This window comes from Balaenoptera physalus (assembly GCF_965194825.1).
Source record: "Balaenoptera physalus genome assembly, chromosome: 13".
Taxonomy (NCBI): Eukaryota; Metazoa; Chordata; class Mammalia; order Artiodactyla; family Balaenopteridae; genus Balaenoptera; species Balaenoptera physalus.
Genome location: NC_138892.1, coordinates 18,815,515 through 18,831,890, shown reverse-complemented (window position 1 = coordinate 18,831,890; position 16,376 = coordinate 18,815,515). Strand labels below are relative to the sequence as shown.

At 43.0% G+C, this 16,376-nt stretch overlaps 1 protein-coding gene across 1 annotated transcript in view; it reads right to left on the bottom strand.

The window, feature by feature from the left end:
* LOC309640585 (uncharacterized protein C12orf42) overlaps nt 1-15,444 on the bottom strand; it is a 181,304-nt gene extending 165,860 nt beyond the window's left edge. Inside the window, exon 1 of the mRNA XM_082419541.1 lies at nt 1,811-15,444. The gene's annotated coding sequence lies outside the window, so the exon portion shown is untranslated. The remainder of the gene's footprint in view (nt 1-1,810) is intronic.
* Nucleotides 15,445-16,376: the final 932 nt, after the last annotated feature.

Sequence of the window (16,376 nt, the reverse complement as noted above, 5' to 3'; positions counted from 1 at the left end):
TCAGTCAATATAAGACTGAAAGTATTGCAACTGTCCAGACCCCTGCTAAGAAGAAATATCACCCTTCTCTGAAACATTCCTCATCTCCCCATTTGATAGACTCTCTCCTAGGACCTTTCTCTTTTTTCCCTGGAAATTACAGTTTTATATCTATATATCTATATATAAATATATAGATCTTCCCTTCTGCACTATAAGTTCCTTTAAGGCAACATAATACAGAAGGTCAATAAGCCTAAGCATTGGAGGCAGAGACACTTGATATCAAGTCCTGCCTTGGCCACTTGCCAACTGCATGACCTTGTACAAATTATTTGACCTCTCTAAGTGTCAATTCCCCCATCTATAAAAAGGTGGTCATCATTTAAGAAATAATAATAATAACTAAATAAATAAATGCTTATGTGCCAGGTAAGTACTGAGTGTTCTAAACGTTTTACATGCAATATTTTAGTCAGTCCTCACAAGAACCCTTTGAGGTAGCTACAGTATTTTCCCCATTTTATAGATGAGGCCAACTGAGGCTTAAGGCTGTTAAGTAACTTGCTCAAGGTCACACAGCCAACAGGTAATTAAGATGTTATTTAAATCCAGCCTATCTGATGCCAGAATGAGATAACTTGTAAAGCACAGCAGTTGTATGCCTAGGGTGATCTTTTCACACCAGGGTTTCCTCATGCCCCTTCCCATCTGTGCCATTTGGTACATATTAACCTTAAACTACCTTATGCTTCAACCATGCAATGTTTGTTGCTGAAGAATCGGGGTGGGGGGTGGAAATACAAGAGTAAGTCTGTAAAGTATCTCACTCCTTCTGAAGTTAATCACCACCCAACTAAGAGGCTCAAGGAAGAACTATTTTGCTGAAACATTTCCAAATCTGCCATTTTCAAAAGGCAAAAAAATAAATCTCAGCCCCTGAGCCGAGACTGAACACCTATAGATAGCCTTGAAAGTGCAATTTAAAAAACAACCGAAAAAGCATCTCTGTATAAAATACAGATGGTACTGCCAAAGAAAAGAAAATGGTAAATCAAAGTTAATTTCCAAGCCGGAACCAATTGAGCATCACTTCTGAGCAGAGCAGGTACTGGATGTTATACAGGGGGACACTTATCCTAATCAACTCACGTTTTTATTCTGAATTCCTGTTTTGAGCAGTACAACCCAGCTAGCTTTCAGAGGTCACACCTATATATGGTATATAATGAATCCTAACAGAGAGGCTTTCTCTTTTCTTCCCTAACCACATAATAACAATTTCCACATCCTGTTTCATCTTAGCCCTTTAGACTTCTGAACCCAGGGAGTCCTAACATGGAGATATAATTTTCTTTAAATCCCCCTGAAGCAATCTTTTCATTTGTGATGAAATTACAGTATCACACTCCCACCCTGGGCTCCCTTCCTTTGTGCTGTAGGCTCGAGAGAAGCTGGGTCATAAGCATTCGAGAACAGAAAACTTTGAAGCGAAATCAATAATCTCATATTTTGCCTCTTCTCTAATGGCTGCAATTTGGTTTTCAGCCCATCCTTAATCCCAGTTGCACTTCAGCACACTGCAGTTCTCGTCTGTATCCTGTCCATGCACATCAGGTCCAGCCCCCTCTTCTACCAAGAGACTACACATTGTTGGGTGTTCCCAAGCTAGTAAGTGAAAGACATTACCCGACCACATTGGAGAGTTGTCAAGGTTCCCTTCCTTGAGGCTGGGGGACAGGATTTTCCATCCTAACTCTCAAGAGGCTCCCAGATGAAGCTCTAATTTTTAAAGCCCCCAGAGAAGAAATGGTGAGGAGGATAGAAATACCTTTGAGAAGAGAATTTCATTCGCTTAGGATGCTAGTCTCATTATGACCTTCAGTTGGATCCCAGTGATGTTTAGAAAGTCTAAGATGTAAAAGAGAACCAAAATAAATATTACATATGTTTAGTAGAATTATATTTTATATAATTTATAATTATGTACATTTATATAAGTATATTATAAAATGTATGTAATAAAATTATATAATACGTGTGTGTATATAACATATATGTGTATATACATTCATATATATATTGGATGTAACAAAGATTATCACTATAAAAACACCCTTTAGTCCTCACTTGGGGGTGTAAGGTATTCCAAGCTGGTTCATTCCATTGCTCAACTCTCCTTTTTCTTCTCTCTCCTGACTTTACTCTCACACTCTCTAGAGACATATATAAACACATTCACTTACTCAGAAGAGCCACTGACATGTTTATGCATCTTCAAAAAGTACAACTAAAAGCAGGGCCAAACAGACACGTGTTCCATGGTCTCCAAGTTGGCCAATAACGTAACATCCCTGGTGAGGTCGGTAATGCTTTGATGCCTTTCCAATTGGTATTCTTTAAATTTTTACACATCTTTACATTACAGTAAGTCTTTAAACATATAAATATACTTTTTAAACTTTTATGTTTAAAGGACTAGCTTCACTCATAGGAACTGGAAAGCTACGCTCTTGCCTCAACTGTGCTTTAATCTACTCTGCAAAACAGAAGCCCGGGAAGCACCCCGACCAGTCTCCTTAGAGAGCAGTTTGGGAAACGAGTGCTCAGATTTGAGGCTGCTCCCTGGGAGTCTTGGTCCCTTCCCAAGAGAATGAGCCACATTCTTATTCCTATCACTATGGTCCTCTCCTGAGAAGTACTGGTATATTTTATTTTCTCCCTCTCATTACATTTTCCGTGAGATTTTGGTTCCTTTCACGGAATTTATAGCAAACAGCCCAGGTGGGCTGCCCTCCAGTGAAACTTTGGGAACCTTTCAGGATTGTCGTTGTTGGGAGTGGGAGGGAAGCTCGTCTTGACTGTGCGGCAGACACCTGACACCTACTGCTGTCTGCCCAGCATCCATGCCTGTTTCTTCAGGTGAGAGTTTGCTAACAGTCCTTTGGGGAAATGCTCACCTTCCACTCTCAGTTCGTGTGTCCAATGGGGCATGTGTCCCACAAATGGCACAGTAACCAATTCAGAGAAGGACATGTGACCTCACCCAGGCCAAGGAGAGTCAGAATGCTTGCATGAACTCTCAGGAAGGGGGAACTCTTTCCAGGGAGTTTGGTAAGCCAGTAGAAGAGAAACCCGTAGCTCCATTTGGCCGTTTGCTGCCATCACGTGAAAAGGAGAATGAAGCCACAGGGAGGGAGGAACGATCCAAGAAAGAGAAAGATTCCTGAGGACACGACTTCATAACCCATCTAGCCACGCCTAAGGCCAGTTATGACCCTGAATATCAATTACATAAGCAAATACCTTCCCCTCTTTGCTTAAGCCCGTCTGGGTTAGGTCTTTTTTTGTCCCTTGCAACTGAAAAAGTCCTGATTAATAAAAGCAGTTTCGCTATAGAAAATGGGTAGGAGGTAGCCGGGGGGGCAAGGACAGAGTCTGAGAGATGATGTCCCTTGGCAATTCCACTCAAGCTTTTTTCAGAAGCAGTATAAAAGCTTCCAAATCCAAGCAGTCTGTCGGAAGTCTACTCTATGCTCTAAAATGAAGAACTGAGGACCTCTGAAAACAATTCTCAATTATACCTGCAGAGAGAGAGTTCGAAACCATCGTGCATAAATAATTATCATTTTAGTCCCTCATAGTTCTAGACCAGTGGTGCTCAATCAGGGGACATTTGGCAATATCTGGAGACCTTTGGGGTTGTCACCACTGGCGGGCAAGGAAGGGAGAGAGCGCTCCTGGCATCTTGTGGATAGAGGCCAGGGAGGGTGCTAAACAGCTATAACGCACAAGACAGGCCCTCCACAACAAAGAACTATCCAGCCCCAAAGAGCTATAGAGCCGAGGCTGAAAAACCCGAGTCTAGAGAATGCAAAGATTCATTGTTCTTAGTTTTTGTGTTAGTGACTCTTAAACTTGCGATAAATATGAAATCAGAGAAGCACAAAATGAGTTTGATTATTTTCCTCCTTGGCTAATCATCTGAAAGGCAAAGACTACAGTTGCTGTTTTACATTTAAGACCACTTATTGGAAAAAAAAATGAATAGTGGCCTATGTTCTCAAATAGACCATTAGAGGAAAAAAAAGTAACATAAGAATATTCCTAAGTTTACAGTGGAAGAAAACTTAATTTTTTTAAATATGAAAATGTCATTCCAGGGAAACAAAAGTACCTGGCACAGATTTTGCTTTGGGGAGGAAAATGCCTTTGAAAACCCAACTAGTTGTATAATTAAGTGATAATGAATGCAGAGCTGTACTTTGTATTCCATTCCAGCACATTGGAGTTGAATCTGAGCTTGAAAAGCTAAATCCCTCAGTGTTCTGGCCCCTCATCAGTGAAGTGCAAATCGAGGCCTTTAACTGCTACAGAAGGGGTGGCTCCAAAAAAAAGTGTGAACTACAAATATGATGTTTTCAAACTGCCTGCTTTCTAATGATATGCTAACTGTATGTAATAAAAAGAGATGTTTCATTGGAACAAGAAAGCAAACTATGATATGTGATGTTTTATGTACAATGGAGCAATAATCTACTTAAAATAAAGAAAGAAAGGCGCTTAATTTCCATTTTACATGGAGAACAGAAATGCTTTCTGGATTTTTAACTCACTGATGATTTCACCTAGAGAAAGACCAAATAACAGTTTATGTTTGTGCTCTAGCTAACGTCACGTATCAGAAAGATGTGTGAGAGTACATATACATGTTGGAATGAGTTTTTGCTTGGTTACAGAAATATTGTGTTGGCCAAAAGGTTTGTTTGGTTTTTTTCCGTAAGATGGCTCTAGCAGCCCTTAGTTGTCTTTAACTTCATTTGAAACAATTTTGTTAGATTGTATGTGACAGCTGTCATATGAGCATGCGTTTAAAACAAGACCTATCAAAATTGGTGAATTTTTGTGTAGCCATTTTAATACTGAAGATGGAAGAAAAAAGCAACATTTCCAGCATATTATGCTTTATTATTCCAAGAAAGGTAAAAACACAACTGAAACCAAAAAAAAGATTTGTGCAGTGTTTGGAGAAGGTGCTGTGACTGATCGAACGTGTCAGAAGTGGTTTGCGAAGTTTTGTGCTGGAGATTTCTCACTGGACGATGCTCCACGGTCCAGGAGACCAGTTGAAGTTGATAGCGATCAAATCAAGACATCAATTGAGAACAATCAACATTATACCACGCGGGAGATAGCCGACACACTCAAAATACCCAAATCAAGCGCTGAAAATCATTTGCACCAGCTTGGTTATGTTCATCGCTTTGATGTTTGGGTTCCACATAAGTTAAGTGGAAAAAATCGCACATGCGCATATTTCCACATGCGATTCTCTACTTAAACATAATGAAAACGTTCCGTCTTTAAAACAAATTGTGACGGGCGATGAAAAGTGGATACTGTACAATAATGTGGAACAGAAGAGATCGTGGGGCAAGTGAAATGAACCACCACCAACCACGCCAAAGGCCGGTCTTCATCCAAAGAAGGTAATATTGTGTATATGGTGGGATTGGAAGGGAGTCCTCTATTATGAGCTCCTTCCGGAAAACCAAATGATTAATTCCAACAAGTACCGCTCCCAGTTAGACCAACTGAAAGCAGGACTCGACGAGAGGTGTCCAGAATTAGTCAACAGAAAACACATAATCTTCCATCAGGATAACGCAAGACCGCCTGTTTCTTTGATGACCAGGCAAAAACTGTTACAGCTCGGTTGGGTAGTTCTGATTCATCTGTTGTATTCACCAGACATTGCACCTTCAGATTTCCATTTATTTCAGTCTTTACATAATTCTCTTAATGGAAAAAAATCTCAATTTCCTGGAAGACTGTAAAAGGCACCTGGAACTGTTCTTTGCTCAAAAAGATAAAAAGATTTGGGAAGATGGAATTATGAAGTTGCCTGAAAAATGGCAGAAGGTAATGGAACAAAAGGGCGAATACATTGTTCAATAAAGTTCTTGGTAAAAATGAAAAATGTGTTTTTTATTTTTACTTAAAAACCAAAGGAACTTTTTGGCCAACCCAATACAACATAGTACAGTTAGTTAGTTAGTCCTTGGAAACTTGTTTAAAGAAAAGTTGGAGAAACATTAACCTTAACAGAGGACCTGCAAACATAAGAAATTCGTAACTTGATGGATTACTTAATATTTTCTCATCGTAATTAAAGGACATAGTATACTGACCTGAGGCTAAGCAATCAATCATTCAAAGGAGCCACTATCATCTGATGTTTTTATCTTGAGGTTTAAAAACAAACAAGAATAAAGTTGGAAGAGATGGAAATTTGTTTTTGTTTCTCTACAAACTGCTATTTTCTAAAAGAGGGACTAAAACAAAAATTCCACATACAAAGAATTTAGGAAGTAAGCCTGATGGGGAGCGAAACAGACAATCTAATACATGTTCAAGTTCAAGCAGCATTTCTATAAATAGGTAGAGTTAAACATTTGAAGATAAACAGGGCTCTACAATGGGGGGAGGGTAAACAAATGACAGAAGCTGTGAGAAAATACTTATCCATTTAATACAACTGGTGTCTGCCAGATTTGGTAGACAGCACAGATTCTTGCCTAGCTTTGACCCCAGGCACATGCCACGGTGCAACAGCCCTGGGAAAAGAACCAGCCAGTCACAGGTCTGCTAAGGGGACTGCCAGGGAAGACCAGGACAGCAGTGAGACAAGGCTGTCCAGACCAGGCTGTCCAGTCATTCTATTCCCTGCACAGTGGTGACATGATAATGGAAGGAAGAAGTTTGGGCAAACCAGTTTGGTAACACAGTAAGACAGACCCAATATATATGTCCCTTTTGTAAATACAAATCCATCCAAGTCTGTCTGCTCAAGAACTTTCTGGGTGAGACAGGCAAGTAGCTGCTTCGTCTGGCTCTGGTCAAACCAGTATAATTAATTAAGCATGGAGTTGCATATCTACATTGCCCTGCCTTTACTGCAAGTCGCCACTCCTTCACCAAAAAAAATTGTGAACTGGGAAGCTTGCAGTCTGTAGCAAGAGATTTTCGTAGAAGTAGTCAAAGCCATAGCACCGAGAGCAGGATGTGAAGGAAGTCTTTGGGATGCCTTTGCTGATGCCAAACATGAAATGGAGTCAGCCTGCTTGAAGTTCGAGAGTGACGTGATCCACTTGATGGATGACCCACAAATTAAACAGAGCATTTCAGGTGAGCGGTTAGAGAGTTAGATATTTTCTGATTAGGAGATACCCACAAGACAGCCCAGTGTCAGAAGAGAGGCTGGTCTCCGGGAAATGTATTACTTGAGCTGTGCTTTGAATTATTAAATTTTTAATTCAAAAAATTGGGTATGCCTTTTCTCTCAAACTGGATCTCTGTTATCCCTAGCATTTAGCTTTTAAAGACAGCCTTTAGCAAGGCCCTGCTCAGAGGAAAGAACAAAGAGTCACAGAGGACATTTTTAAGATTTGAAAGAAAATTCACTGAAAATAATTTAAAATAGTTGCTTCTGAAAGAGGATGTAAAATAACGGTATGCTTGTGGATTATACCTCCATATTTTTTCCTTTTGTATCATCATAAATCAGAAAATAAAAAAATTTTGAGCGACATTCAAAAGACAATAGAAATACTTCAATGCCTTTGAAGGCCCAGCAGAAATTAAAACACTTCTGTCAGGATATAAGGATTAAAGAAGTTGTGACTTTTGAGAAAGATGCACAGATGTTTCTTTGAACTCCAGGCCATAAACTGGCTCACAGGCTTGCTACAGTCTGACGCTGTATCTGTCAGAGTTCCTAGTGACAAATAACAGAATCTACTTTGGCTGGTTGAAGCAGAGAAGGATTTATTAAAAGTTCTATGAAGTAGCTCACAGAATCTTTGAAAGGGACCAGAAGCAAGACCTGAAGCCATCTGACCAGGAATCCCAGCCATCCCATGGGATTCTCTAGAGAAACATCACTGCTAACTCTACTCAGCATACTCCCTTGGGACCAAATACCAGAAGCTTCCACTGTTGCCCCAGATGAAGTGGACATCATTGCCCCACCACATCCGGAAAACTGACTCTCCCCCACGTGCGGCCAGCTCCTCCCACTGCTGTCTTCTGAATCAAGTCTCTTAAGGGTGGACCCAACTGACAGAACCTGTCACACATGGGCATCCCAGGTGCAAGAGTCCAGGGACATGGACGGACAAGGTGAGAAGCTATCAGAATGTAGAGAGAATGTTCAAAGGTGGCGGGCAGCCACAAATGACAAAAGTCCAATATGAATTCCAATCTACCTCTTTCATCCATATTTCTTCTCCCCAAACCCTCCATTCTAAGCAGTCTGATCTCTTTTATTATTCCCCATGTATCCTACTTCCCGGCTTTACAATATGAGGCTTATTTAAGTAGCTTACTCAAGATCACACAATGACTAAGAAGTAAAAAATCTGGATTTGAACCCAAGTCTATTCTGACATCCTGGGTTTGCATCTCAGTCATGTGTTGAGAGTAAACTTAAAATCTACCCTTCACACTGTCCCCAAGCACCAAGTTCTCTGTACTAGCTACTTAGTACCAGGTACTAAGCAGATAGTAATTTAATTCACTTCAACTGTTATGTTTTTAATGCTTGGAATGGAGTCTTAGAACAGCCACCTAGAAATTATGTAATGTTGGACAAATTACTTAACCCTCTGAGTCTGTTTCCTCATCCACAAAGTGAAATGATGAGTTTCTCACAGAGTTGATGTGATGATATTTTTGGAAACAGGGCACAAGCCTGGACTGGAATAGACACACAATGAATATCAGGTCCACACATCAAGGAGACGAGGACAAGCCTTATGCTTACTGGAGTAAGCAGGTGCCTAGCTGTATGATTACCAAGGTCCCAGGAAGCCCTTCCAGCCCTCAACCAGTCCCCCTACACACACACACACACACACACACACACACACACACACACACACACACAGCTCACTGATGACTGAAGTCAGGGAGATGCCGGGATCCAGCCATGAGAAATGAGGTTGACAAGATCATGGATTTGAATAACCCACTTTGAGACAGAAGTAAGGGTTATGAGGTCCCATTCTGAGAGCAGTGGTACAGGAAGAGGAGGGAAGAAGGTAAAGGATGCTGGACGGGCTAGTGGTGGCAGGAGATGGGCACCACAGAGGGCCGGCTAGAAGCGAAAAGGCATGTGGTGGCCACTGAAGTGGCCCAGACATCCCTCAAAGGGACAAACGACAAGCTCTGCTTGACCAGTGTGAAGAGTGAGCGGTGAGTATAAATGACCCACAAGACCCAGGACAGGAATCACAGAAGACTGGAAAACCCTGATGGCCGACATGCCTACTTCACCTTATAAAGGGAACAAACCACCCACAACTTCTTGGCACAGGCAGTCTCAGGTAGAGGATGGGGGGAGCAGGAGAGATTTCACTCTATTTGGACCTCAGGGCAGAGGGTTGAGTCTATCATTCCTGGCCTATCAAAGACCCAATCTACGTGTACTCCCTGATCTCCTATGTGTCACCTTACAATAAACAACCCTCCACAGGAACCCTCTATTTCTTATGACCAAAAGCAAAACAAACAACAAAAAAAAACTAACTAAAATAGTGGCCTGAGCCAGGAGCCCTTGAGAGAAAGAATGGCCATGTGAAGACTTCACGGCATGCCCAAAACACACATGCTCTGCCATCTCTCTCTGTCCTTGTGTGAATGCCCTTCATCCCTGTCACCACCTAGCAGACTCCTACTCATCCTTCAAGACCCAGCTTAATTATGTACTGCCTTCTGTGTAAAGCCTTCCTCCAGGACTACAGGAGGATTTAGTCATTCCCTTCCCAGTTGCAAGAGGTTTTCATGTTTCCATCCACTACAGTGTTTGCCTGTCTCCCCAACTAGGAAGTAAACTCTTCCTTTATTTTGTCATGTCATACGCCTCTGTGTACTATGGGCTGTAGGCTATGACACACACTGTGCTCCATTAAACCTTCTAGCTCCAGCAGCAAACACAATACATGGTACAGATATGATGCCCAGCAGGTGCTGATAGTGACCAGCCCTGATCTCAGCTCTACTTTCCCCTTTGTTGCGCTCTGTCTCGTTGGTCGGGCACCTCTTGTGTTCCACCTCCCGTGTTCCTAGTTCACTTACTGACCCAGCCCTTGTTGTGGCACCAACTGTGTCCAGGAATCATCTGACAATCTTGTGTCTCATCCACACCCACATCTCTCACGTTCTCCATCACAGCCTCATCCAGCCATCTTGACACAAGTGCAAACCTAGAAGGAAAAGGGAATTAACACCCCATGGGGCAACCCTGACCATCAGAAGACAGGAGCCAGTGAAAACAATGCCCCACCCTCTCATGTCTCAGGGGATTTTAAGGTGCCTTCCACACAGCTCTTAAAGGTCCCCAATGGGATTGCATTCCAGCTGCCCTCATCAGTAACCAGGTAACAATACACCCTCCAAGTAGCTTTCCAATCTTCCCAATTTCCCTCTGTCTTACCACCCCCCCCACACACACCCCTTGAAATTACTTCCCCAAATAAGCTACCTGCAAACAAGCCCTCATCTCAGGCTCTGCTAAGATACAAGTTCACAATGGTTTTGATTGTAAAGTGCACAGAGAGTCAAACCATCCACCACAACAACTACTCTCCTCAGCAGGTCAGCTTGGAAACAAGTCGCATTATTATGAGGATTATGGAAGGAGCTGGTATCTAGCAGGCTCTTGTGGCTGGATAAGCACATACCTCTCGCTCCCAGAGAGGAAAATAACCCCAACTTTGAAACATGTTAGTCTGAAGAACTATCTTTGTATAGCAAGGCCATCTCCTACATCTAACTTGGCTTAGTATCAATAGCTAAGATAAATTAATCCTCTCTTCTAAAGATGGCCCCCCTATCGTTCAGTCCTTTCAGATGGGGGCTCCCAGTCACCTGGAGGCTTGTGGGGCTTTGGCAAGGGCCCATGATAACTTATATGAGCATTGTGCCTTGTCTTCAGAGAGAATAAGTGTCACCTCATTTTCATCTGACTACCTATGTATGTAGATGTGCTGTGATTAATCAAATAGAAATTCATTCCAAAACGTTACTGTATTATTTTCTCCGTCAATAATACATATCCTAGCATGAGGGGTATCTGCAAATTACTTTAACATTATAAAGGGATGCCCATATTCCAAAAGCTTGACAACTCCTGTTTTAAGTGATATTAATATAAAACAATAATTGCTTAATAATATCTTCTGTGCATTGAATGCCTACATATATTATCTTAAACCTCTCAACAACCCTGCAAGAGAGTATTATTAGTCTCATTTTAGAGGTAAGAAAACAGATTCAGAATGTGTAAGGGACTTGCCTAAGGCCACAGAGATAGTGATGAATCAAAGATCAAAAATCCAGGCTTCTGAAACCTTATTGTCATTATCACTCATTCATTCATCTACTCACTGAACAGGCATGTTTGGGGACGTGGCATGTGCTATAGACTTTGGGTAAACATAGTCATTACCCAACCCCTGTTCCTCAAAAAATTTTCCTTCTGCCAATTTAATTCAATTATTCTGTCTTTCTACTCAGTTTAAGTAGGTTGAAAGGGTAACAGAATCTGACCTTCTCTTTTGGCTTATTTTCACAGCCCCTAAGACCTATTCTGCCTATCCTTTTTCAAGGATTTCTTGTTTTATTATCTGTTTGTTCTCTGGCCTTTATCTCACCTACAAAGGAAGATGAAAGAGGAAGTAGGCCCAGTGATTTGAGTCTCTCCAGCCACCCCAACCCCTTCCTTTTGTCTGGGAGGAGAGCTTGGGTCTATAGAGAAGAATCAAAAAGTTGGCAAGAACAGGGCCCTGTCAGGCCCAGCCATGCTTCCCTGAGGCATGGAGTGGGAGCAAGAGAGAAATGCATGGTCACATTTCCCAAGTGTGCCCTTCTTGTTCCCAAACCAGGGAGACATGCTTCCCTGGCCCCCTCCCCCATGCCTGCTCCCCCATTCACACCAAGTGACAGCTAACCCTGGGCAAGTCCTCCCTTTAAAATGCTACCAGTGAACAAACCCAGCAAACCCAGGCAGCCATCAACCCTGCCACTCATCAGAATGACTCTCAGCCCAGTGACACAGTAAGGCTGGACCAAATCAACTCTGATTTACTTGAACTGTATGATTCGCTAAGTAATTTGTCACAACGGCTCTGGGCATTCCCTGACAGGGTGTCTCGTGATGAATGGCTGCTCGGGGGCAGAACGAACAGAAGTACTGTTCCCAGATCCATCAACGGATAGGACGTGGGTGAGCTAAGTGCCAAGAGAATCACAAGACATCTCCAGGAAATATTCTCGGGGACACCTATGCTGTCACAGTGGCAAGAGAAGCTCAGCATTACAGTACCTGAATCTGGTTTTGATCAGCGTTGCCTACTCTCGAGTCCAAGAAAGGCTAATGACAAAACACACCTGGCCCAGCTGCTAAGTTAACTACCGGCTCCATTAGATGGGGTTCTTGAGTCTTAAAGGAGCTGTGTGTCAAAGGCTCTTTGACTCAGCAATTCAGCTCCTCTGGGAATATATCTTAAGGCATGCAGACATTTCACTACAAAGCTGTTCATCGCAGTGTGATGATGATGGTGATGATGACGACAGCAGATCAAGCTTGGCACTGGTCGATGCACTTCATGTATATTAACTCAGTTTATCTTCATAACAACCCCGTCACGTAAATGCTGTTATTGTTACCACTTTACAAATGAGGAAACTGAAACATCAGTTAATGAATTTCTCACTATTACACAGCCAGTAATAGGCAGAACTGGGCATGTGGCCCTGGCGGTCTGATTTCAGAGACTGCTCTCTTAACCAACTATGCTATTTGCAAGAAGCCGGTCATCCTAGTGTGTTTTGTTTTTCAACTATGCAGAACTTTCCAATTTACACCTTTTAGTCCTCAAGAAAGAATAACAGAGAATCAGTAATGATATTCCTATAACAGAATTACCAAGCTATCTTTGAGGAGAAATAATATAATCCTCAGGCAGAGTAAGACAACTTTTGCTTTTCTGAAGTATATTTAAGCTACTCTGGCTTCCTGGCTTGCAACAGCCTGCTGTATTCTCACATGGTGGAGGGAGAGGTCATCTCTGTCATGTCTCTTCTTCTAAGGGCACTAATTCTACTCTTAAGGGCTCCACCTTCATGACCTTATTACCTCCCAAAGGCCCCACCTCCAATTCCTATTTCACAGAGGGTTAGGTCTTCAATTACATGAATGTTAGGGGGACACAGCATTCAGTCCATAGCACCAAGACTCAGAGAAGTTAAGAAATGTGTTCCAAGTCACAGAGCCAGTGAGTGGTAGAGCCAAAGTTCAAATGTTGTGAACCCAAAACTCAACATTCTTTCTACCATTTTATGTTTCTAAAGGACCACGAGAGTTTGTACCTAAAAAAAAGCACCAATGCAAACTAGCTTTAATATTTAATCCCATGGTCTTATGAAAACCAATAAACGCCTACCCTCCAAGTACCTGAGAGCTTCCATGAACGACATGACCTAAAAATGGAGATAATTCGCATCCCTTACCTGTATCTCATCTCAGACAATCTCAATAAAAAGCAGCTCAAGATCCCAACCTTTGCATCCAGTTACTTCACTCTTCTCTTTACCACTATTGATGGCCACAAATATTAAGTTTTAGTGAATCCTCTATGATTTCTTTTGATAAACAAGGATATAACTCTAAGGTGGATTTCCTCAGAATGTGATACCTGTAATGCTAGATTTTTTTGATCTATTCATGGAAATGCTGTGATGGGTTTCTTGGTTAATGAACTATTTCAACTGTGCCTTAGCACACTCTCTGTTCTAAGGATATGCACTGCCAGGTAAACACCCCATTCTGAACAATACCACCACATAACCCACTGCACTGAGCACAAAAACCCACCGGTCTGGGCTGGCAGCAGGAGATAGCCAGGGATGCGGGATTTGAGAATGTGAGCTCTACAGACTGTTCTCTGGGGTGTACTGCAGGGTATGAGGCCTGCTCTTCAGAAGCCTGGCAGCTGGAATAAATGCATTTCCACAGATTACTCCAACCTGCAATTTGCAGAAATCTGATTCCTTCTACAGTGTTTGGCTATTTCAGTGATGCAGCAATACCAGCCCTCCACTTGAGCACTGAACTCCCATCGCTTTTTAACTTCTGCTTCCCTCACCTCCCCCTGCCCTGAAAAGCTATTTCCCAAAATTTCCTTTATGGTCACGTTTTGTCCTCATTCTCCCTTGGATAGCATTACCCCTCTGACACTGTCAGAATTCTCCCCAGAGACCCAGGGAATGGGTCTTAGAAATGTATTTGTGCAATCACCCTGTCTTGGTTTTGCTTCAGTCAATACGCTTGGGGCACAAGTTATTAAAAAGTGTATTACCGACTTGACTTTAGGCTTGGAAAGTACAAAGGAGGCTGCCCTTGACACAGCCAGTGGAGACGCTGAAAATAATAAAGCCCGGGATGGGAACGTTTCCATTTCATCCTTTTCCGAGCTTCCGAAGGTAAACCGTGCCAGGCAATCAGAATTACCAGGAAGTGTCTGCAGAGGTTTCCTGGAGGCCCTTCTCTTCTGGAATCCAAACTGTCACCAGCACATGGAGCCGGCTGACTTATGAAGAGTGGGGTGGGGGCCTCTGGTATTCTGCGAAGGCGGCGGCGCGCGCTGGGGGCCCCCGGGCGGGCGCGCTGGCGACTCTGGGCTCTGCCAGGCTTGCGCTCCCTGCAGCTTGCCCCTGCCTCCCAGCAGGAGCGACCCGGGCTTGGAAAAGGTTAACTAGCACAAACAGCCATCATTTGTGCCCGAGTGGGAAAGCCCCATGTGTTGCCCCAGCTTCTCTTTATGCGGCGTGAGGGGTGGCTTTTCTCTGTCGTTCAGCCCGTTGGCACGAGGTAGGTGCCCAGCAGGCTTCTGCTTTAGGGACGGCAAGGGCCGGGCTCCAGGCGAGTGCGCAGGAGGTAGAGAAAGGAAGCCATCCGTCGGCAACCCTCCCGTTTCCAACCCGGGGGGAGGTGAGGGGTGGAGGGGGTCGGCAGAGAAGTTGGGGTGGGTGTCGCAGCAGAATAGCTCTTCAGTGTGCGCTGAATAAAGGCGTTCACCTCGACCTAATCGGTTCAAATGCTCTGTTTTCAGACCCCATCTGCTTATCTCGAGCGAAGTTTGGGGAACAGCTCCGTCCTATTGTGAGCCCATCATTTTGCAAATCTATTCCCGTCAGAGCTCTCATTATAGCAGATGTCAGCGGAGGAATCCGAGCTGTCGGCGACCGCCAACCATGAAAAGGAGGGGCCCGGGGGCGGCGAGGCAAACAAAACAGCCGCCCCCAAAAACGTAAACAGGCCTGTGTGTCACAATATTTTCCCACATCGCCCGGCCATTCCAGGGGACTTATTTCCAAAAGAAAAGGGGTGGGGGGGGGGCGGGGGGAATTACTGTAACAATACAGAGGCAGAAGCCGTCAAGTTCATTTCCTCCAAGTGGAAGGATTTGTAACCTCTTCCTAAAATCATCTTTCTCTGCAACAAAAGTTGATCATATGTTTATTCCCTATCAGAGAGGTTCTTGCTAACATTAAAAATGGTGCACTAACTTTGAGTCTGGGCAGCAATCAACGTAAAGAAGTTGAATTCTTTTAGTTTCTTTTTTTTTTTTTAAATAAACCCTGCCTCACCCTGGATCGTGGTCAACACAAGACCTAACATTTTGCACCTTGTAGGAAGGAGAGCACAATTTCTTGCCAGCCCTATCCTCTCGTCAGAACATTAGGATAACCCTTGTAGGATAACCCAGGAGGGCTATCTGTAGCAGCAGGACACGGTCAAGGGTTGCTTACCTTGGGAGTAGTTTGTCTAAACAGAGTCTCCCATTGTCAAAGGAAAGCAGAGTAGGGTTTTGGAACCGGAAATATTGAAGGATCTGGATTTTGCCCCTGCTCATGCTCATGATTTCAGAGGTTTGAGTGGCAAGTTCTTCTCGCTATATTTTAGGTAAAAGAATATTAACCAGGGAACTATTAAAAATTAGCATTCATCAAAACATATTAATTCCTGGACCCTGAGAGGCTTCCCTGAACTCCCACCCAACATCAAAGCCCCCCAGTGATTTTGTTTGAAGACTAAAGCCCTCCCCATGTGTGCAAACAGGAGCTTGAGTCAGTCACACCAGTTCTTTGTTGAAAAGAAGACAAATCTGCCAAAGTGTGTGCTGGTTCTTTAAGTTTGATTTTACTCAAAACTTTAAAAGCTGCATTAGGAGGAATTGTGGGATTAAAGTTTTGACACAACTTGGGTTGTGATGTTTGGTGGGCTTGTTTTTCTATTTTTAAGACCAAATGATTATGCAGACCCCAGTGTTATG